Source organism: Tasmannia lanceolata, unplaced genomic scaffold, assembly GCF_043159265.1.
Source record: "Tasmannia lanceolata isolate RefF3 unplaced genomic scaffold, GAP_Taslan_0.1 ptg000007l, whole genome shotgun sequence".
In the NCBI taxonomy this organism is placed as follows: Eukaryota; Viridiplantae; Streptophyta; class Magnoliopsida; order Canellales; family Winteraceae; genus Tasmannia; species Tasmannia lanceolata.
In genome coordinates this window covers 15,882,104-15,907,263 of record NW_027518684.1, presented here as the reverse complement: position 1 = coordinate 15,907,263, position 25,160 = coordinate 15,882,104, and the positions used below count along the sequence as shown (strand labels likewise).

The 25,160-nt window shown below is 38.8% G+C and overlaps 1 long non-coding RNA gene and 1 pseudogene across 2 annotated transcripts; both read left to right on the top strand.

Moving 5' to 3' along the window:
- Positions 1-1,879: 1,879 nt before the first annotated feature.
- On the top strand, positions 1,880-25,065 carry LOC143880625 (protein NRT1/ PTR FAMILY 3.1 pseudogene; annotated as a pseudogene). The gene is made up of 3 exons (XR_013251768.1): positions 1,880-2,014; positions 9,141-9,693; positions 24,786-25,065. The product of XR_013251768.1 is annotated as a protein NRT1/ PTR FAMILY 3.1 pseudogene (transcript).
- LOC143881047 (uncharacterized) lies at positions 13,275-13,940 on the top strand. Its single transcript, XR_013251836.1, has 3 exons — positions 13,275-13,577; positions 13,653-13,740; positions 13,825-13,940. It is a non-coding gene; the product is annotated as an uncharacterized LOC143881047 (long non-coding RNA).
- Positions 25,066-25,160: the final 95 nt, after the last annotated feature.

Sequence of the window (25,160 nt, the reverse complement as noted above, 5' to 3'; positions counted from 1 at the left end):
TATATATATATATATAGAGAGAGAGAGAGAGAGAGAGAGAGAGAGAGAGAGAGAGAGGAAAGTGTCTCTAGTCTCTCCCTTAGATAAGCTTATCTACTCCTCCCTTTAAAAAAACACAGTGGGCCCATGCTGTTTGGATGATCCAAAGCATTCATTTGATAGGTCCTAACATAGATAGGGTGTGCCCAAAAAATCAGCACCAAAGGGTCATCCTAGAACTTCATTTTCTTGGGCACACCGTGTCCAAAATGGACGCATATAAACGTGGACGTTTATATGTGTCCATTCTGGGTACCACAAGCCACCACAAAACGAAGTTCTAGGATGACCCTTTGGTGCTGATTTTTTGGGCACACCCTATCTATGTTAGGACCTATCAAATGAATGCTTTGGATCATCCAAACAGAGTGGGCACACTGTGTTTTTTTAAAGGGAGGAGTAGATAAGCTTATCTAGGGGAGAGACTAGAGACACTTTCCTCATATATATATATATATATATATATATATATATATATATATATATATATATAGGAAACTGTTGGTGCGTTTAAGCTCACCAACCTTATGGTGCGCTTAAGCGCCCAATCACATGGGTCCCACATTTTCTGTGGTGATCCAAACTATTTATTTGCAAGGTCCTATCGCAGATAGGGTGTGTACAAAAGATCAGCTCCATAGGATCATCCTAACCCCTCCATTTGTGGAGGACAAAACTGGGCAGATTTGTGGATGGGTTAGGATGATTCTCCAAAAATGGATGGGCTAGGATGATCCTATGGAGCTGATTTTTGGTACACCCCCCATCTATGTAAGGACCTTGCAAATGAATGGTTTGGATCACCACAGAAAATGTGGGACCCATGTGATTGGGCGCTTAAGCGCACCATAAGGTTGGTGAGCTTAAGCGCACCAACAGTTTCCTCATATATATATATATATATATATATATATATATATATATATATATATATATATATAAACTTGGACAGGTGTGGCTCTTTGGCTTCAAGTCATGGGTTGGGTATGCTCCCTAGTGACGAGAGTTCAAATCCCCATCTCTACGGGTGATTGCGAGCATCCATAGGGATTAGTCCCGCCCTAACATAGGAACAGGATACTAGGCGGGGATACCCTATGTTATCCAAAAAATAAACCATCGGTTGGAGCCCTCACCATCAATTGTCACAATCTCCTAGAAAAATGCACTGATCAAACAATCATAACCATTAGTTCGATCAATATTAATCAGTGATCGTTGCTTCTCAATAGTCAGCCATCCAAAACCAGGCTATTGATTCAGCTTGCAGTGTAAAATTTATTCTGGACTCAAATTCGATTCTACATCTACGTAGCAAACACCCAATTTTTCCAAGAATTGGTTTTGGACTCAAAATCAATTCTCATAATCCAAAGCGAACAGGCCCTGTTTGTTTCGGATTTTGAGAGTCCAAAACTGACTATTGGACTAATAATTAAACGTAAAGGTCCTGTACGTTTGCGATTATGCCAACGGCCTGCGAGTCCAAAACCAATTATAGGACTCAAATTTTGGTCTAATAATTGGTTTTGGACTCGCAATCGGTTCTCAAAATCCAAAACAAACAAGGATTCAGGATTCAGGATTCAAGATTCAAGATACATGGTAAGTGGGTCAATCGGACAATTCAAATGGTATATACACCAAGCTCCAGTGTATACCAGCCTCTATACCATAACTTCCAAACAAGTGCATATGTTTTTTTTTGTTTTTTACTAAATTTCGTATTTCGTGTCAAACGAAGGAGACTTCTCTGCCGTTGCTTCCTCAAGTCCATTGGCGGACATATAAATTCAATAGAATATAAACATAAAATAAAGAAATTGGGACTGCTATCTCACCTGCATTCAATGCTCTTTTCCATCCTATATAACTTTTCTTTGTAAAAAAACATGATCCATGTTGTGAAAAATGGGTGAAGATGGAGAGAAGAAGAGAAAGCTTGGGGGAGTCAGGACAATGCCTTTTATTCTGGGTGAATTATCTATAATCCCATCTTTATTTTATTTTCTTTCTTTTTGAATTCCATTGAATGCATATTATGAATTGCTTTATTTTAAAAAATTTGTCACTCTCTTTTCTCTTCTTTGGATTGAATCTCAAAATATGGCTGCTTTGTTCAAAAGCTGCTAATAACCACAAATTTCTCTTCTTGACTTCTGTTTAGCTGCAATAGAATTTGCATATTTTTAGATTGAGAAACACAATTTATGAAGGGCTGATAAAGAGAAGCTAAGATTGTTTTTTTTTCCCTATTTGGTGCAGCCAATGATTTCTGTGATAGATTTGCTACAAGTGGTTTTCATGCCAATATGATCACATATGTCTTGGTCGCGATACATTCAAATCTCTTGTTGGTCAGATCTGATTCGGAGTGTTCTTTGGATCTTACTTCGGGTATGGGTCATCATGATCCATTTCAGATAAGAGGTCACTCGGAGTGTCCTAATAAGTCCTACTTACATTTTACTCATTTAAAATGATCATAAGAGGGTGACCAGGAGCATGAACGATAGATGGAAGGGTGAGACAAGGGTGACAACTCAGGGGGCTAGGGACTTAGGGTCAATGGTTAGAGAAGGAAGACAGTAGGGTGACTCTAGACTACAAAGAGATAATGAAAAAAAAAACTAAAAATAGGATTCTATAGAAAAAAATAAATGCACGACTTATTTTTACTAAAATACCCCTGAAATAATACTTAAAGTTATACAAAATAAGACGTATTTTTGTAAAATAGGATTTAGAACGGTCCCATGGGCTTTTGTTAGTTGTCTGGATCTGATCGGTTTGGATCATATAACAGGGTCATGAAATATGTCCATGGATCTTGTCCATTAAATTTTGGATTTGGAGGGTCCATTGACACCCCTACTTGGGAGAGTCCATTGATACCCCTACTCCCAAGTTATATACGGCCGCATCAACCGAGTGTTCTATCGCGTCAACATAGTACTCGATTGCGGTGCACCGAGTCGACTAGGATTTGCCTTGGCCGCTTTTGCACTGACATCCATGTTTTGAAATACTTTGGGAGTCTACCCATAACAATCGATCGATTGAAAATTTGAACCAAGAAAGCAGAATCATTCTTAAATCAATGGAGTGTGGATATCATTTTCATTATATATATATACTAGTAAAACACCCCGTGCGATGCACGGGCCGACAAAGAACTGTACGGACCACGTCATAAGTTGATCCAAACCGTCCTTGTGATAGAACACAACATAAATAGGTTGTGCCCCAAAAATCATTTCCATAGGCTGATCCTAGCCGTCCAATCTATAGAGGTTTCCATAATTCCTCTTAAATCGGACAGTTAAGATCACCCTATAGATTTTTTATTAAAAAACCATAAAGGAGGGGGGTAAGATTGAAATTTTGTGGCTTTAATGGGTGCATTTGTTAAAAAGCATAAAGGAGTGGGTAGGATTGAAAACATGTGAGTTGAATGGGTGCATTTGTTAACACCTATGAAAATTTAACACGTCTGAAAAGGTATGCCATTAGTGAAGGGTTTTTGAGTCAGAGGAAAAAAAATTTAATAACTCTGTTAGGAAAGTTTTTGACGGGAAAATCAAAAAATTAAGAAGGCAGAAAGAATAAATAGTAAAAATCAAATAGTAAATGAATCAAAAGATATGGCCCATCAAATAATTTCTCTTCTAATGGAGCATAACCTATTTAGGCTATGGCCCATCTAATGGACGGTTTGGATCATCCTATGGTGTGGGCCATACCATTCTTTTAATAAAGTGAGAGTGCCCTCGTAAGAAAACAGTAGTGTTGATAACATTTCCTTCTTCTTCTTTTTTTATAGGAATTTGCTAGCAAACTTCTCCTATGCCACTTCTCGGCATGTGAACATCCTTGTTTCAAAGATGCGCACATGCAAAGGTTGCTACCAAAAGAAAAAATAAGAAAAAAAAGTAATCATTACACAAGAAAAGTAAAATAGCTAAAGTTAGAAACTTTTAAATGAAAAATTACCAACAAAAGGTAGAAAGTTATGACAATTACAAAAAAAATACCAACAAAAGGTAGAAAGTTATGACAATTACGAAAAAAATTAATTTCTCACGAGAATTACAATTCCCTATTTTTCTCAAAAAACACAACCAAACAGAGCATAACCGACTATGTTTTTTACAGTTTTGGGATTATTCTTGTGAATGAATCAAATAGAAAAAATCAAAAGATATCATAAGGAATTCTCTGGTTTTGAGTAAAATTACTTCTTAACAACATCTTCACCATCAATCATGGAAAAATCAAACAGATCATTTCCCTAACTAAACCTGATTATATCTGCAATTATACCACCCACATGAATGCAATAGGACATCATATAAAAAAAATTAATAGGTAAGATATCTCAATACTTCATCTTCTCTACAAAACCCACTTTTTGTTTCAAGACAAACATGAAGGTAGAATTGAACTCACCTTTTGCGCTGGTGTAGAATAAGATTAACAGATAAAAAGAGGGAGAGAAGGAAAGATATATATGTATATGTATGTGTATATGAGAGAGAGAGAGAGAGAGAGACGTGTGGAGGGGTTTTCTCAATGATGAGACAGGTCTGCCTTTTTCTCTCTTTGTATTCAAAGGACAAAACTACCCCTTCGAAAGGACGATTTTCCCTAAAATAATAGATATAGATGATATCTTCTACGGCATTAAACGGTAAATACGATGGACATCGACGTGTTAAATTGATAGAATTTTGCAGAAAATCAAAAAATTCTCTAATTTCTCTTCTGCTATAATATATACTAGTAAAAAACCCGTACGGACCATGTCATAGGTTGATCCAAACCGTCCATGTGATGGAACACAACATAAATAGGTTGTGCCCCAAAAATCATTTCCATAGGCCGATCCTAGCCCTCCAATCTATAGATGTTTCCATAATTCCTCTTATCTTAAATCGGATGGTCAAGATCACCCTATAGTTTTTTAATTAAAAAACCATAAAGGAGGAGGGTAAGATCGAAATTATAGGGCTTTAATGGGTGCCTTTGTTAAAAGCATAGAGGAGGGGGTAGGATTGAAATTATATGATTCAATGGGTGCCTTTGTTAAAAGCATAAAGGGAGGGGGTAGGATTGAAATTATATGAGTTGAATGGGTGCATTTGTTCAAAAAAGTCAAAAAATGTGACGTGTAATTCTCATGTGATTTTTAAAAAAATGGAAAAAAACTCTTCTCTTTTCCTCCCAGCTTATAGTAGTAGATATATACTAGTTGTAGACCTGTGCATTGCACGGGAAAGAAAAACAAAAAAAGAAATGAAGCGAACGAAAAAAATACAGTGAAAAAGGAAAAATGTCAATAAGGGGTTTCATCTAAAAAAACGAAAATATTACATATATCCCAATCGCAATATTACAATGCTACTAAAACATTAACTACTAAAACATTAACAAATATTACATATATCTCAATCTGCCATATTTGTTTTTGTTGTTCCACAAAAAACAGAGCCGTTACCCAGAGGAGCAGTTGCAGCAAGGTTAATTACCAATTGCCTCCAAGGGAGTTAAGAACATCTTCCATTATTTCAATTTAGGCTATATCTAATTATGCCGTCCTTCCATTCAAGAAAATTCTTTGAAAAAAGAAAAAGAAGATAGCCATTTCAAAAAAAAGAAAAGAAGAAGATACATTCGGAAGAATAAATATAGGAAAAACTATATTACCATTACTAATAGAGTTGTTGTTAGGGGCGGCTACGGTTGGAGATATGTACAACAATCCGTTTCCAAAACTGAAAATAAACAAAAGCCCAGCATAAGCCCACACAATCAAAATAATCAACCCATATAGCTTCCATAACAAAATCCTAACAAAACCCAAATGTATTTCAGAATATGGACAACATACAACTCATTCAAATACTTTATTTTTATTTGATGTGTAACTGGTTCAAACAGTTTCGAGCAAAACCTGCAATATAGCAAAAGAAAAATTGATAGAGAACGAGATTTTTAGAGAATAGGGCATGACCATGAGCAATTTGTGGTGATGTTATTCCAAAAGTTCACACACAAAAATCTTAAAACAATAAATGAGCATGGAAGGTATTAACTTCACAATTGTGAGATCAAACTGATAAAACATCTAACACTAACTGAACACAACAAAAGTCATAGATTTTTTTTTATCAAAACTATTTTCCCTCTAAGATAAGACATGGATATCTACCATACAGATAGAAATATGAATTAAATTAGTAGCATTAAACATGGATATCTACCATATAAGGGGTGGTTTTATTCATCTGCCATTCATGAAAATTGAGCATCTGAGTAGACTAATTGCTATTCATCTGCAACAAAACCAAATTGCAGTTAGACAAAAGAAAAAGGCCCTTCTGAGACTCTTGTGGAAAGAAATAGTGGAAGAATGGTGTTGTACTGGAAAAAAACAAAAGGAAAGAAGAGAATGAGAAAACCGGCTTCCCATCAGGCCATGAATCCCAAATGGGTTTAATATGTTAGAGAAATGTTGAGGGTACTGTTGTTGATAGAAAACAGAAACTTGTTGCTTCAAGGCGTGATATCACTTTCCTTAAGACAAGATTCGCCCCCACTAGTAGTGTGCAAAGGAGATCCGCGAATTGCCTCTAAGATACAATGAAGCCTAGTAGGGAAGCCCTACTAATGATTGATGACGCGTAGCACTAGCGGAATCAAACCCGAAATGCCCTTCCGAAATTTCAAGCCTTAGAGAAATTTCTAGATTCTGTTTCTGCAAAAAACAGGATCTAGAACAGTAAACAAAAGAAAAACAGTATGTAGAAATACTTGGGGATTTTTGTAGGAGTGTAGAAGAGAGTGTAAAAACTGTCAGAATTGCCAATTCGTTTTTCTTATTTGAAATGACTGAATTCTACACATTTTGTAGACCACCTGGTGTCTTTTCAGTGTGAAAAACACCTCTACAGGGCACCTTTCCAGAATGTTTGAAATCTGACCGTTAGATCGCACCCATTGATATTGAACGGTCATGATCGATCGTAGAGGTGACTGTTGGTTTGAGTAAAACCTCTCTCCAACCCAGTCATCGTTAGATCAACCATCTATGGTGTGGATCGCACCCCCTTGGCACTTGACCGTTGGGGGAAGGGACACAACCCATTTGATCACACTCTTTGACCGTTGGAGTTATGGGCCCGTTGGGCCGACCATTAGACCCGAACTGAACCGAAGCCTAACCCAACCGAACCATTCGGCTTGATGGGCCTACGAACCATTAGACCCACCCATCCGACTGGTCCACCTTCATCTTGAGCCAACGGTGCAGATCAAATCTAAAAAAATTAAAGGCTCCAATAAAGTGCGCCTAAAAAAGCGCCAATAAAGCGCCACTATGCGCCCTATAGCCCATTGCCCACGCCGCGCGTGGGCGTGTGCGAACGGTGCGTTGCACCGTCCCACGGGTCCAACCATGGGTTCAACCCAATGTGCAATCAACAAGTATAAGAAAAGTGTAGTGCTTTATAAGCCCTTCTCTTCCTTTTCTCTCATCCGGTACGGGACTATTTTTTCAACTACACTTCTACATCCTTTTGTAAAAGCAAATCTTTTCAAGAAAACATTTTCTTTTTCCCAAACGCTTTTGATAAAACATTTTCCAAAACACTAAAACATGCAAAATACATGATTTTGAAAATCCAAAATCACTAACAATTTTAATATTGTAGTCAAACTTGAAAGCATGCAGCGCATAAGCAATTCATTTAGAAGTAGGAAAGGGAATATGGAATTGGAAGGGAATCAGGTTTGGGAAGTATTATTGGAAAGGTTCTAAATGGAATTAATGGTGAAAAGGCAGTTTCTATCTTGGAGTTATTAGCAGGAAACGTGGCAATAAATAATTACGGGAGTAGAGGGGTGGAATATGTAGAAAACCTGAAATTAGGAAAAGAAAGAGAAAAGAACGAATTTTGATTTCTTGAAATCTCGATTCTATTGAATATATACATTTGGAAAGTTGAGAAGACGTAGAAGTAGAGAGACTTTTGGAATTCTGACAGAGAGAGAGAGAGAGAGGCTAGACAATGGAAGAGAACGGTTTCCAGCAGATAAGCAAGGAGGGCATCTTCGGAAAGAGGAGAGAAACGTGGAGATGGGGATAAGGATGGATTAAAAACAGTCACGGGAAATCCACATCCGCATAGTTTTCAAAGTTGAAAATTTAAAAACCCATAAAGGAGGGGGGTAAGATTGAAATTATATGAGTTGGATGGGTGCATTTGTGAAAAAAAGTCAATAAATGTGATGTGTAATTCTCATGTAATTTTCATAAAAATAAAAAAACTCTCTTCTTTTCATCCCAGCTTACTGTAGTAGATAGATATGTGTGTGTGTGTGTGTTTGGCCATTTATAGCAATTTAAGTATATAAAAATTGATGGATAAGATAAAGACAAATGTTTAGGTTAATAGGTAGATAAAAATATAGTTATATAAATAGTAGGGCAAACGCATTTTGGCAATACATTGTATAAATAGAGTTATTGATTGTTTTGGGACCTCTTGGAAATGATATAGACACACAATTTTCTCAAAAGAAAAATGATATATCCTTTGTTTTGAGAATACCTAGATCAACTCTAGACGATCAACTCGTTTAAGATAGACAAATAAAAGAGATCAGGTACCAACCACTGAATAAAATAACTAAATATGCATATAATAAAACCCATACGCCTGATTTGCACCATTTCAAATATCTAAGGCTCTTAGTTTTAGGTAAAACAAAAATTATCTGAGCTCTTAGTTTTAGGAAATGATCTCACATACAAAGTTACTGAATTTTTTTGGTTCCTTCCACCCATTCATTTAGAATTTTTCCATTATATGAACCAATAATTTTTTTTTTAAATAGAGGGGTGGAACTAAAAAAATAAGGGTGGCAATACTGTAAGTGGGCCTGGAAACTCTGATTAGTTGTTTCACCTTAAGCCCAAACACTTGGCTTAGAGCTTAATTCACCAAAACACAACATCAAATTAAGTTTACTATGCGTTTGATTAGGGTACATATTTTCATTTTTCCTACTATGATCAAAATCAAAAGTTGAATTTACAGGGAATGATCAGTCTCACCATTTCCTCAGTCCTTCCTGGGCTCAGGCCCAAACCATGCCAACTGAACAAACCATGCGAACAAGCCTCCGCATTGGAGCTCTGGGTCCTCTACATCTCACTCTTCCTTACTTCTCTAGGCTCTGGCGGACTCCGACCCTGTGTTGTGGCCTTCGGTGCGGACCAACTCAACCTGGTCAAATCCACCAGACGAGCTTCTCGGAGCTCGATCTTCTTCAATTGGTACTATATTATCATGGGCCTGGCAACCCTAATGGCCCTAACTGTGGCAGTCTATATTCAAGACAATGTGGGGGCCTAGGGTTGCCCACAATAGCCATGGCTATATCTGTTGTGGTCTCTCTGTTTGGTTACCCATTCTACAAGACTATGAAGCCCGGGGGCAGCCCATTGACCCGGTTGGCCCAGGTGGTTGTGGCCGCATTCAAGAAGAGGAATTCGGTTAGACCGGCGGATCCGGGCCTTCTATATGAAAATGGAGAGTTGGATGCAGCCATTTCCACCACTGGGAAGATTATCCATACCAATCAACTGAGGTACGTTTATGTTTGAACAATGATCCGATAGTGTGTTGCTTTATTGCAAATGGTCAGCCCGGCCCACATGTTGAGGGGTCCAGAAGGGAAGTTATATATTGGCCCCCATTTTTTCTTCAGGCCAGCCCCAGGTAGTGTATTTATGACTACACTTTTACACTCCAAGGAGTGGACCTGGGAAGAAATGGAGGCAAATATATCATTTCCTGTCTGGAAGCCCATATAGTGGGCCCCTATTTGAGTGGGCAAGACAATCCACACTGTGAGCCCTACATTAGACTGTTTTTACCCCTGAACCAAAATTATTGTTACTAATTGGTTGATTGAAAGTCCAATCAATTTACTTCTGATTGTTGAATGCTGGGAATGTCCCAACTGGTCATTGAAATTTGTGAAATGGACTAAAATTTTATTTTATTTTTAAATATTTTTCAAAGGTCGATAGATACTACACTGACCTTCGTTTACAGAAAGGCCCTCCAACCAATTCTAAATCAGTATTTTTAGGGAAAATGACCAAATAGAAGCGGTTTCTACTGAGAATGACATTTCAAAAGGGCTGTTTTCAAAATCACCAAACAGAAGTGATGTTGACTGGTTTGGATGACCATGGGACGGAAATACCCTTAGTTAAAAAACACGGTTTTAACTTTACTCTCTTTCTCTCCCTCTGTTTTTACTCTCTTGATTTTTTTTTACTTTTTACTTTCCACTGTTTACTCTCTCTCTCTCTCTCTATCTCTCTCTCTGTCTCTCTCTCTCTCTCTCTCTCTCTCTCTCTCTCTCTCTCTCTCTCTCTCTCTCTCTCGCTGCAAATACGAGCGTCGGCAGAGAAATTCCGGCAAGTCTCTCCATCTCTCCGTCTCTCTCTCTCTCTCTCTCTCTCTCTCTCTCTCTCTCTCTGTATCTCTCTCTAGGTAAATCTGAGCGGCAAATCTCAGCGGCAAATCTCACAGGTTGGTAACCCATTTCTCTCACTGTCACTCTCTCCCTTTCAGTCTCTATGTGGTTTTGTCATTTAGGGTTTTGATAAGTCAGTGATTTAGTCGTTTTCTCAGTTAGGGTTATGAAAAATCAGTGGTTTAAATCAATCTCAGTGATTTAATTGATAAATGAGGGATTTGAAGTAACTATTGATGGTTATAATCCCCTAATTTGTTAGAAAGCAGTGGTTTAAACACCTAATTTCTGAGAAATCGGTGGTTTAAACTCCTAATTTCTGAGAAATTATTTGTTGAAACACCTAATTTGTGAGAAATCAGTCGTTTAATTGATAAATAAGGTGTTTGAACTAACTATTGGTGGTTTAAAAACCTAATTTAGGAGAAATTAGTGGTTTAATTGAGAAATGACGCGTTTATTCTCCATAGTGATTTGCTCAACACCCTAATAGGCTTGTAATAAAATGAATGAACATGTCATTGCTCTATAGGGGCTGAATTTGTTACAAATCAGTTGTTTAAACCCTTACTTTTTTATGTTAACAGTGATTTAATTGATAAATTAGGGGTTTATTCTCCGTAGTGATTTGGTCAGCACCCTACTAGGCTATTAAAAAATAGAATAGACATTTCAGTGGTATATTGGGTTTGAGTTTGCGAGCATTCAGGTGTTTAAACCCCTAATTTTTCATGTTAACAGTGGTTTAATAGATAAATTAGGGGTTTAATTCTCCTTAGAAATTTGCTCAACACCCTAATAGGCTTCTAAGAAATTAAATGGATATTTGTTAATTTGTTTCCTCACATTGTGTTTGAACAGGTCCACATCTGATTATTTGGATTCATATTCATCTTTTGCATATAGTAATCATCTCGTGAAATCATGGTAATGCCTCCTGTTATTCTTTTAAGTGTTGTATTTCTGGTAATGTGCTATATATCTAATAATGCTTTATTTTCCAGTCGTCTTATGTTACGTCAAGATGCTGCCCCTCCAAGTTTTACGACTTCTTCCAGTCCCTGCAGTTGAGGAATGTACATACTGATATCCTAAGTAGAAGCCCATTTGGAGGCTTGCTTAACCTAGAACGTGTAAAATTGCACAAGGCAATTTTGACCACCCTCGTGCGATCCTGGATACCCAAGTCCAGGGCATTTAGAGTAGGCGGCATCGTAGTCCCCTTTAAGGTTAAGGATGTAGCATTAGCATTAGGTCTAAGCCTTAAAGGGGATAGAATAAGGATAGACTGGCATTCGACGGAAGAGGTCGAAGGTTGGAGGTTTGGCAGTCCAACGGCAAGATTCGCTGAGATTGCGAAGGTTATTAGGGCAGAGTCCATGTCGGACGAGATTTTATCGATCCAGGCGACAGTCAGACATGTCTTGCTACTCCTCTGCTGCTCTGTGCTTTTTGCACATGCCGACGCCACGGATCACAAGACGAAATTCTGCATTTTCCCCTACTTAGAAGCAGAGACCATCAGAAGAATTGGTTGGGCATACCCTGTGTATGACTTCCTCATAGAGTCATTGGATTCATATTCGAAGAAGAGGATGGGATATATCAACGGTTGTGCTATTCTGCTACAGGTAAATAGTACATATAGTATGTACCATATAAGTGATATGTAAGTTAAATTTTTGTTCTCTAATCATCGTACGTCTTCATTCCAGGTGTGGCTATTCGAGCATACTACCCTGTGGGAACCTTCAGTTCCAGATGCGCGTCCACGCCTATTGAAGTGGACCTCGAGGATCGATACACGGATGAAGGAGCAGACAACCCTCATTACCCTGATCCGTGATAGGAAGCTAAAGAAGAAGGAGGTGAGACGTAAAGCTTCTGTACTCCTCTAGGTCTCACTTATTCTAACCGAAATGAACTATTCAATTTCAGGTTCTGAAGTGCTTACTACATATTCCTGAAGAAGAGAGTCTCTTATCCATCGTAGCAGATGATGTAGACAATCTCGACGATCCTCTTCTTCCTCGAGAAGAGGGACAGCGGCAGTCCGTCGTAGAAGATGATGTCTTAGATGTCGACAATGTGTTGATCGCAAAACGTTCTACTCCGATATTAGTGGTAAGGAACATCACTCTCTTGCTTACATAGGGTCATTGTATTCAAGTTATCTAAATTTTCTTTAATCTTCGTAGGTTTATAAGAGAAAAGGTGTTGGAGACAAGGATTGTCTCCAAGACATTCACATTTCAGAGGAAGAAACGATAGCGTCCCTGAGTCTACTGGTACGGTCTTTATAGTTCATTTTCAATAACTATATATTTCATATGTTATTAACTTCACATTTACGTTTTGCAGAGCAACGTAGCTGTTAAGAGAAGAAGATGGACAAAAAAAGAAACTGATAAGGAAAAGAATAAAGTGGATGGAGAAGAGAAGCCTATAAGCAGGGCTGAATTAAATTTCATAGTGGGGAGGTTAAGACAACTTGAAGATCATGTAGCTGAGTTGGAAGATGAAGTAGCAAAGTTGAAGAGCAAGCTGGCTGAAGGGGACCAGGAGGCTGAAGGGGAGCAGGAGGCCGAAGGCCAGGATGGAGATGAAGGAGGGGGGGAGGTGATGAAAGGAGGGGATGACCGACAGTTGGTCATCATTCCCAGCCAAGATACACCGGAGGTGGTTGAAGGTGAAGGTCCGGATGGAGGGGACGACCAGCAGTTGGTCATGTTTGGAAGCCAAGACCGACGGGAGGGAATAGAGCCGGTAGTAATTTCCATCCACGACACTCCAGTAAAACCTATGGGTCCGAAAGTTTGGAGTATTGAGAGAGTAGTGAAGCTGGGTTTAAGAAGGAAGAAAGCCTCTAAATACACTAGTTCGCCGTTTAGAGGTATTGGGCGTAAGAAGACGAACAATAAACAGACGGTGACAGAGCCGCAAAACCATCGGTTGCTCGGACCGCTTCTTGCACTTCCGAAAAGGTAAATTGGATTGAAGCTCTTCTGTAATATAGTTATCTACCCTTTGTAAATGCTAAACAATTCGGAGTTTTGCAGCCACCGAGTCATACAGATCAACAACGAGTACATGTGTGCGGAAGACTTGGTTATTCTTAACGACCCCGTAGCGTGGTTAACTTCTCCGGTAAGTGTTTTGGTTATTTTTTCTAATACTGACTTCTTTCAGTAGTGATATTCGTCTCTAATATCTATATGTTATCTTACGTAGCTTATGAACGTATACGGCGAGTATCTGAACGTCCGGGATGAACGGAATAGAAAACCTGGAGAAAGAGCCTGTGTTTCCATCAGCACCTACCTCTACGTAAGAATAAATCGTTTTTCATTCCCAATTCATTTTATAATTTTTTAGGAAGCTTTGAATGTGTTTTGGTCACGAATCACTTTGCTTGTATTGCTTCTGTAGGATTGTACAACTGACAAGGGATACGCCGGGCCCGACTCCGTTGAGAAGTACGTTTGCCTCTTGAATCAATGCCCGCCGGATACCCTAAAAAAAGTCCTCTTCCCGGTGCATGTCCCTCAGCATTGGATTCTTCTGGTCCTTGATATGGTGGACGAAAAGTTCTACATCTACAACTCCTTGAAAGATGTTAAGTACTGGACAGAGGTTCGACCATTGGTGAGTTCGAGTCTCACCTTCCTTCGTTAAATTTGTAAGTATATAAAACTGTTACCCTGTAATGATTGTTGCATAGGTTCGATACCTGGAGGAGCTATACTTAGAAAAGTGGAAGGTGGACGTAAGTAAGTTTCTAGTGGAAGAACTTGACAAGAGGCCCATACAGAGAAACAGGTACTAAATTTCATTAGAATCAGGGGTTAGGAAACTTAAATTCATTGTGCCTCTTATTTGCGCTCCACGAGCTTGGTCGATGATGTCTTCTTCTTTTGCAGCAATGATTGTGGGTTGTTTGTGCTGAAGGAGATGGATTGCCTGGCACGTGATGTGCCGCCAAAGTTCAGTCAGGCAGAGATCACGGTCATGAGAAGACAACTACTGGAGGATTTTTTAGATGGCCGGTGTGGCACGACTGTCAACTTGTAGGGGCTGTGGTGGTGTTGTTGCAGGTCGACGCTCTCGAGACATATCATTTCGAAATTGTAATGTCTGTAAATTGTAATGTATTATGGTGATTGTCAGACCACTTATTCCATTTCTTCAGTTCCAAATTGTAATGTGTGTAAATTTGTCCATTGTGTAAGGATCAGACAGTCTCTTCCATTTTCCAACTCCAATGCAGGTTCAAATCGAATGTAACTTTCATGACCTTGGCATCTAATAATTGGTTGGATTAGGATTTGATTGTTGCGCATGGTCATGAGTTCACATATGCTGCTTGCAGTGAAATACACTATTCGAAACAAATTCATTTTTTTTTGTTTTCATGGGGATAGGATGGATGGAAAAGGCTCCAAAATAATGGACATAATGGAGGTGGTCAAACAAATCCAACATAGCACAATAGGGTACATATGATATTTATGTTAGAAAAAAAAATTTAGTACTGGTCGGAAGTCCGACATTTACTCGGAATTCCGCGGCAAAAACAAAAAATTTCTCGGAATTCCGAGAATTATTTTCGGAATTCCGTAGAAAGTATATGTAAATTTATGGGTTTTTCACAATCTTCGTCGGAATTCCGAGAGTTTTTTCTCGGAATTCCGCAGTAAACTTCGACTTTTTGGAAAATGTAAAACCTATGTGGTCGGAACTCCGAGAATTATGTCTCGGAATTCCGCAGCGAGTCTGAGGGTTTTTAAAAAACTTTCGGAATTCCGAGACATAGTCTCAGAATTCCGACACTTATGTAACCCCTTTTAAACCCTCGAACGTGCTTTTTTTTCATTTCCCTCTTCTAATCTCCCTTCGTTTTCCGTTCTCTCTGAAAACTGTTTCCAAACCTAACTCCACTAACCATTCTCCCTTACAATCCGTTCAAATCTAACCCTAATTTATCATCTTCATCCTCCACAACCCTGTTTTTTACCCAAAAACCCATAAAATGCGTCATCCCTGCTAAAACCCCCAATTTCTCTTCCTATTCCTCAATTTCCTCCTCCTTTTGTCAATTTTCTTCCATTCACACTCCTCCTTCCATTTTCTCTTCTTTTTCTTCCACATTCCTCATTTTCTTTGTCATCTCTTCCATTATAATCAATTTCTCTTCCATTTTCTTTCATAATCTCCATTTTCAGAAATCTAAGGTTTCCCATCTTCCGTTTTACCCTCCATTACAACTTCTCTTATTCCCTAACTGTTCTCAAGATGCCTCGAACCAAAAATGTCCAAATCAGAGGTTCTACCCAACGCCAGGACGATGAAGGACCATCGAGGAAGCGGTCTAAGAAAGCTACGGCTCCGGCTCCCGAACCGGAGCTTATTCCAAATTCCTACTTCTCCTCTGCACAAGCGAAGAAGGCATGGCCGAAAATGGCTAATCGTGGTGTCCGCACCGGACGCTTCATAGAGCCTGACGTCCTCAAACACTTCGACCTTAAAGCTCGGTTTGACGCTCTTGGATGGACACAATTTCTTCATCTTGATGAGCTTATCTATCCTAGATTGGTACGTCTTTTCTATGCCAATCTCACAATCAGTCCTACGTACTTCGAAATTGAGTCTCGCGTCAAGAAAACAACGATTCGACTCAATTATCATGAACTTGCTGAGATGCTTGAGATTAGTCCCAATGGTTTTGAGCATTACTTTTGGCCTGGAAATGGGATCCATTCACTTAATGATCTTGATCACGACACTGTGTATGGTCGGATTACCCGGAGTTATAGATCCAACATGATAGTGAAAGCCTCCCATCTCATTTCTGAAGCTAAGATGCTTCACAACTTCATGTTCAGCAACTTCACCCCTCGCGGAGGCATGACCGATGCTCTAAGGCCCTTAGAGGCCTACCTCATCTATTGTATTCTTGAGCGTCGCAAGGTTTGCCTACCCTATATCATCTTCCGTTTTATGTTCCAAACACTTAAGCGGTCCAGAGCCTCCTTGCCATATGGCATGCTCCTTACGTGTATCTTCCGCAACTTTGGCATTGCTCTGGATAGTGAGGCGACCATCATTCCTACCGCTCCATTTGATGATAAGTCTTTCTGGGGCATGGCTCTAAACAAAGAAGTAGTTGAAGTTGCAGCTGGAGAAGAAGACGAAGAAGGAGAAGAAGAAGGAGAGGAAGAAGAAGAAGAAGAAGATGAAGAAGAAGATGCGGATCAGGATACTGAGGCACCTGTGGCACCACGGGCATCTTAGGATTTCACCGCTATGCAGGAGGCCCTTCAGCTATCCATGGCTTCTCAGTTTGAGAAGCTCACTACTCACGTTGACAGGGAGATGACCACTCGCTTCGAAACGCTCACTACTCACGTTGACACGGAGATGGCCAGTCGCTTCCAGGCGCTCAGTACTCACGTTGACACGGAGATGGCTAGTCGCTTTCAGACTCTTACTACACACATTGATGAACAGTGGACCACCTATTACCAGTACCTCTCCGGTGGTCAGTGGGGTCAGCAGCCTGCTAGTTCCTCATATCCTCCACCACCACCTCCAGAGCAGTAGATGGCTTCAGTTCTCTGATGATGATGGATACTTTTTTGCTCAGACGCTTTATATATACTGACTTATGATGTATTAAGCTTATCTTCTTGGATGATAATTTGGATAATGTAGTTCGTATGCTGGCCAAGCACCTGATAGGTAGATTCTATGATCAGTCGCTTTCAGGTTTTGACAATTCTAAGTGCTCCTTTGCTTCGTAAAAAAAAATTCTCATTAATTATAGCACCCCATTACAGAAAACATACATGTACTCCAAAAAAACATATAATTATTCCAAAAAATGTTTATGTATTCCAAAAAATGCCGGGCCTGCAATTCATACTTACAGAAAAAACGGAGGCAGGCAGGATAGACCAGGCCTGCAATAAAATTTGCACGAATCGATTAACACCAGCACGGGTTGTATCGAGGACTGGTAAAAAAAACATGTTAGATTGATCATACATGTTCTCCATTGGTGCGGAAGGCCCGATTGGAGCCTCGTTTTGCTGACGATTTACGATGGGAGGATTCTTGCACGATCTCTTATTATGTCCAAGTTGCCCGCAGGTACCGCACTTATGATGCACTCCTCTTTCCAGTCCTCTCTCCACTCTGACTTTTTTTGGTCGCCCTGGCTGTCGTCTTACTTTTGGCGGCAATACCAACGGCAAAGTATGGGAAGGATCTGGCCATTGCGATCGATCTAACGTGGGATAAACTACTCCATCATAAGTCTTCCGATATGCATCGGCCAGATACCAATCCTGGCAGTAACAGTATGGATCTTGGTGGTTTAGTCCCATGGCTGCTATCGCATGCCCGCACGGAATTCCCATCGTTTGGAACATACGACACGTACATGTTTGCTTAGCTAAGTCCACCTGGTCAACGTGATACCTGGACGTTACTTGAAATTCGGTCCAACTACACTGCCACGGCGTATAGGCACCTGCTTCTTTACGTGCTTCCGCCAACCAGGATTCCGCTTTTTGTGTCAAACGAGTCGTCCATTTGCTACATGTCTTCTGACGGAACTGAAAGAAGTCGCAAACTTTCCATCTTGTGTGTTCGACAAGTGCTGCAATTGGCAACTCCCTTGCTCCCTTTAAAACGGCATTGAAGCACTCAGCTGCGTTAGTTGTCAACACATTATATCTGCATCCCTCAAAATACGCGCTCGCCCAATTTTCTTTAGGAATGTCCGATATCCATTGGTGTGCTCTTTTACTCTGACTTTTAATACTCTCCATCGCATCCTTAAAAGCACCCTCCCTTAGGGAATATGCAGCTGTCATAAAGAGTTTCCGGAGCTTTTCATTTTTAAAGGTTGAATGGAAGTTGGCACTGAGGTGATGGATGCAATAGCTATGGTGTGACCTGGGCAAAGCTTCAGTTACGGCTCTAGGCAACCCCTTCATCCGGTCCGACCCAATCGTGATGACATCTCGACCCGCTGAAATGAAATTATGACGGATGCAGAAACCATACCCAGCTTTCATACGTCTCAGCCTCGACTACTGCAAATGCTAGCGGGAATAACCCACCGTTGCCGTCTATCCCAGTTGCGGCTAGTAGAGTCCCCCTGTACTTCCCCCGCAAATGGGTCCCGTCAATTAGGGCGAGGGGCTAACTGTTCGGTTGAATGCAAGTATGCTAGGGCCAAATGACCAAAATAAACGGGCGAAAGTATCATCCCCTCTTGGCCGTAACTCTCGGGATCAGCACAACCGTATTATTGTGCCATGATTCCTTCTTACCAACTCCTCAATATACGCAGGCAGGATGCGGTAAGACGCCTCGGCATTTCCGCACTTAATTTCGTGTGTAAGCTCCTTCGCCATGTGGGCTTTTCGATAGGACAATGTTATACCCCACTGGACCTTGATGTACTCTCTTATCAAAGTAGCCTTGACGTCTTCTGGTCGGGGGAATAAGGCTACACAATTTTCAGCAGCCCATTTTGCAGTGGCCATGGGATGATCGTTCCCTTTCACTGTGCCTGAGCATGTGTGTTGGGGGATAAATGTTTTTACCTTAACATAATCTGTGTAAGTGGTCCCTGTGATACGCCACGGGCAACTACGCTCCTTGCATCTAACGCCATACTTTGTGGGATTTTTCTCTTGTGGGACAAACACAAAATGATGCTGGATTGCATAGTCTCTGACTTTCTTTTCTAAGACTTTAAGATTTGGGAACATTGCCCCAACCGTGAACTCCTCAAGTCGCACAATCTTATTTACTTCATCAGCCCCTACAACCATTTCATCTGCTTCCATCGGCTGCCTTTCATACGTATTTCCCAAAGCATTGCCTAGATAATTAGTAGGTTCATCCTGCTCATCACCCATGTCCTCACTGTCACTGAAGTCCTCTTCATCATCATCGTTATTACTGCCATCGTTCGGTCTAATCAATTCATTAGCATGAACATCACCTCCAAAATTCCTAGACAACTCCTCCTCGTATTGGCTTGGGTGGGTTGTCTCAAACTCGGTCTCAGTGGTGTCGGTCTCATTAAAATTTGGATCATCAAAATCCTGATTCAAGTCCACTTCGTAGCTGCACATCGGGTAGCAATTAGAGATAAAATAATCGATTCATAAATGAAAGGAAGGAATATGAATAGCACTCAACAATTGCTCTCTACTATAATTTACGGATGTATGTTATGACTACTGCTATGTCTTCTTTTTTTTCCTTCTCGAGCAACGACCGATGGACTCGGTAATGCAGGGACAGAATTAATTTTCGGCCTCGAAGCGTCTGCAAATGAGGTAGGGATCGTTGCGACACCAACATTCCGGTAAGAAATATGATCTTCATAAACTTCACTTAAGTTGACGTGACATCTGCGCAAAGGTGAGTAACAATAAAGGGAAGGCAATTTCACAAATGGATTGTAAACAATCAACTATTTGACCTATTACTCGTATATCCATCACCACATCTTCCTTCATCAGGAGGATCTCCACACCGATACAGCAGACCGACATCCGTAGGGTGAGGAGAATTGTTTCCTCCAAAATTGTACTCTTTAGTTACATACAAGCTCAGAGAATTAATAACCGTACTATCAAAAAGCATCATCACCAGATCAAGGTCGTTATCATCTCGAATATCGTATAAGATGATCTGACATGGGTCTAAAATATATCGACACTTGATGGATAAAGAAACATTACTTCGATTAGTCCCAATTTTCCTGTGAATTAGAGTGTCAAATTCTCTAAATTTTATTTTCTAACCCACAATTAATGGCAACTTCTTCCCTCCTACGTATTCAAATGATACCGCATTATTTACAAAGCCGTCGACTTGTAAGATAAAAGAAGCTCTTCGTTCTACTGTTCTCCTGTTTACACAAAATTAAACCATTGTCAAAATAACCAATTCAAAAAAAAACCATTCCAATTAACAAGTAAAGCACCCATTTTTGAATTATGCACAACTTCAACCATTGCTAAGTCTCCATAAAACAACATAAACCACTACTAAGACCTACTAAGTCATGACAAGGAAATATGAACCACTACTTACTCCATATAAAGCACTTAGAAATACTATAAACCACTGTTAAGCCAATATAAACCACTTATAAACACTTTAAACCAATGGTTATCCTAAATAAACAACTTATAAACACTCTAAAATCACTGGTAACTCTATATAAACTACTTATAAACACTCTAAACCACTGATAGGGTTATATAAACCACTGTTTACCCTATATAAACCAGTTGTAAAAACTCTAAACCACTGATAAACCTATATAAACCACTTATAAACAGTATAAACTACTTCTTACCCTGTATAAACCATGTATAAACACTCTAAACCACTGATAAGCCTATATAAACCACTTATAAACAGTCTAAACCACTGATAGGCTTATATAAACCACTGATAGGCTTATATAAACCACTGTTTACCTTATATAAAGCAGTTGTAAAAACTCTAAACCACTGATAAACCTATATAAACCACTTTTAAACAGTATAAACTACTTCTTACCCTGTATAAACCATGTATAAACACTCTAAACCACTGATAAGCCTACATAAACCACTTATAAACAGTCTAAACCACTGATAGACTTATATAAACCACTGTTTACCTTATATAAACCAGTTGTAAAAACTCTAAACCACTGATAAACCTATATAAACCACTTATAAACACTATAAACTACTTCTTACCTTGTATAAACCATGTATAAACATTCTAAACCACTGATAAGCCTACATAAACCAGTTATAAACAGTCTAAACCACTGATAGGCTTATATAAACCACTGTTTACCCTATATAAACCAGTTGTAAAAACTCTAAACCACTGATAAACCTATATAAACCACTTATAAACAGTATAAACTACTTCTTACCCTGTATAAACCATGTATAAACACTCTAAACCACTGATAAGCCTACATAAACCACTTATAAACAGTCTAAACCACTTATAGGCTTATATAAACTACTGATAGGCTTATATAAACCACTGTTTACCTTATATAAAGCAGTTGTAAAAACTCTAAACCACCAACCACTTATAAACACTATAAACTACTTCTTACCCTGTATAAACCATCTATAAACACTCTAAACCACTGATAAGCCTATATAAACCACTTATAAACAGTCTAAACCACTGATAGGCCTATATAAACCACTGTTTACCTTATATAAACCAGTTGTAAAAACTTAAACCACTGATAAACCTATATAAACCACTTATAAACAGTATAAAATACTTCTTACCCTGTATAAACCATGTATAAGTACTATAAACCACTGATAAGCCTACATAAACCACTTATAAACAGTCTAAACCACTGATAGGCTTATATAAACAACTGTTTACCCTATATAAACCAGTTATAAACACTCTAAACCACTGATAAGCCTATATAAACCACTTATAAACACTATAAACTACTTCTTACCCTGTATAAATCATTTATAAACATTTTAAACCATTGTTAATCCTTATAAACCAATTATAAACACTCTAAACCACTGGTAACCCTTAATAAACCACTACTTACGATTATAAACCACTACGGAGAAATCTTACCCAAAGAACCTATATAAACCACTTATAAACACCCACTTGAGTACTGGTTTATGGTAGTGAAATACTGGTTTAACTTAAGAAATTAGTGGATTACAGTAAAATAACAACGATTATAAAGTGTTTAAAGTAATTTAAATAAGATTAAATAGTGATTGAAGGCTTTCTGCAATGGAAGACAGTAGTTTAACATGAAAAACTTTCATTCAAGTTTATAAACATGCCTTATAATGGAAAGAGAAGGGAGAGGGGTACCTTTCCATTCAATGGAAGCTTTCTGCAATGGAATGGTGGTTTCTAGTGAAGATTTTTAAGATTTCCAAATCTAATAACGTTTTTTTCCAATATTTGTTGAAAATGGAAGCGTTGTGCAATGCAATGAAGGGTTAGGAAGGCTTTCATATCTAAAAATGAGGTTTTTAGCATTAGAATGGAGCTTTTGGCATCTAACAATGGAGGTTTTTGGGTTTCAAAAATGGAGGTTTTTGGGTTTTTCATACGTACGTTTTTTTGGTAGGTGGGAGGAAGAAGAAGAAGAGGGAAAAAGGTGGGTTTTGGGATTTATTTTCTCCTAAATGTAATCATTTCAAATAGGTGATTTGATAGGGGGAGAGAGAGAGAGAGAGAGTCAAGGGCATTTTAGTCATATGCACTCTTGATTGGTGATTTAGAAAACAGCCCTCTTGAAATGTCATAGTCAGAAGAAACCCCTTCTATTTGGTCATTTTCCCGTATTTTTAATATTGAAAACGAACTGTGATTTTATTATAATTAATACAGGACGAAAAAAGTCTTGGCAAAAACACGCTGGTCTTTTATTATTTAATAAGCTGTTAAGAGAATAGAAAATGCAGATCTGCACCATTATCAAAACATAGTACTGCCAACTCCGATTTTTCTTACTAAACTTTGTAACAGTGAAAGAAAAAATGATCAATTACTGTTGCATGCTAGAGAGTTGAAAAAATGACGAGAAAATGTTGAGTTTTGAAAAAACACTAACAAATGCTACTTTATTAAAAGAAATGTTGCTAGGGACGAAAATACCCCTCAACTTACTTTAATCTTTCTCTTCTTGGTTTTACCATTTTACTCTTTTACTTGCAGGTTTTACACTCTTTCATTTCTAGGTTTTACTCCAACGCATTTTGTGTGAAACGACGAGATTTTCCTGCGATAGAAGCCTTCTTCTTCGGCGAAACATCTCATTTCTCTGGCAGCAGATGCTCCTTTGTCCTGAGGGATTCTGAAGATCAACAACTATGCCTTTCTTGAAAGCCAAGAGCACCGATCTATCAGTGTTTATATCGTCATGTGAGCAGAGGAATAAAATAGAATGGGAAGATGAGAAGGAGAAATTGGATTATGAACATGTTGAGAAACCCCATTTGATAATTTTTTGTTGTGTTACTGTGGCTAATGGAAAACTCCACTACCTCTCTTAACTTCTAAACTTGTAAAAGAGATGCTATGGCAAAGTCATATGTTCATCATTTTCGTGCCATCCAATGGACATCAAATGATTAGTTATTTTCAGAGATCTCCCCATCTTCTTCTCAACGCAAAAACAGGTACTCGAAGCCAAAATAGGATATTCGAAGCCAAAATTTACTTGGTCGAAGCCAAAAATTACTTGGTCGAAGTGAAAAATGTGCTTCCCGTAACATTCGCCGTTGTGTTTTTCGCTTCGACTAAAGTTTTTTAGGCTTCAAATAACTGGTTTTTTTGCTTCAACTAACATGTTTTTGGTTGCAACTAAAACTTTTAAATTCCAGTAACATTTGGAACTTTTTTCGTCTTTAACTAATATATTTTAGCTTCGAGAAATATTTGTTGGCTTCGACTATCATTTTTTTTTGCTTCGACTATTATTTTTTGGATTCGACTATCATTTTTGGCTTGGAGTAACTTTTTTTTGGCTTCAACTAGCATTTTTTGGGCTTCGACTATCATTTTTGCCTAACTTACATTTTGCTTCGAGTACTATTTTGGCTTCCACTACCCTTTTGCCTAGTGAAAGCTCTTTGGGCAACTAATTTTGGCTACAGCCACTAGAAAAGGGGAAATACTTACAAAGATAATGAGATTTTGGATATTTGGAGGAAGAAAAAGAAAATGAGAAAGGGGCGTCTCTAGAGAACTCCTTCTAACCTCTCAAGACAAATGAGCATATGCCGGAGAAATGAAGATGTTTCGCCGGAGAAGAAGGCTTTTATCGCCGGAGAAGATAAAGTGTAAAAACAAATAAGAGAAAGATAAAGTAATGTTAGGGGTATTTTCGTCCTAAAAAGTTTTTTTTTAATAAAGTAGTATCTGTTAGTGTTTTTTCAAAACTCAACATTTTCTCGTCATTTTTTCAACTCTCCAGCATGCAACAGTAATTGATCCAAGAAAAAAAGATCGAGTGAATATATATAAGAGTGCAATAATCTCTTTTGTTTAGAGGTATCAATTTTGAATTGATGTGTGTTTTATTCAAAATTGCGTTCATGTATGTCATTTGCTTGAACTAAACTTTGTAACAACAATGTGTGAAGGTTCTTTGATCGAGCGGCCATCAAACAAGAAGGCGACAAGCTGGAATCCGGTCACCCCAATCTTTGGAAGATCTCCACCGTACATCGAGTTGAAGAGCTAAAATCCATCATTCGATTGATGCCCATTTGGGCTGCCGGAATCATGGTCGTGGCCGCAAATTCCCACCAAAACTCCTTTTCCATCCAACAAGCCCGCACAATGAACCGCCACCTCTCCCACTTTTGCATGAAAGAACAGCCACATGTGCTGGCCTTTGGCAGATTGTCTTTTTTCATTTAATTCATCTGAGGTGGCTTTCTCTCTTGCAAAAGTGAGCTGCACTATGGCTTGCCACGAAATTGCCAAGAACATTCCTATATTCTAATGCTAAATTT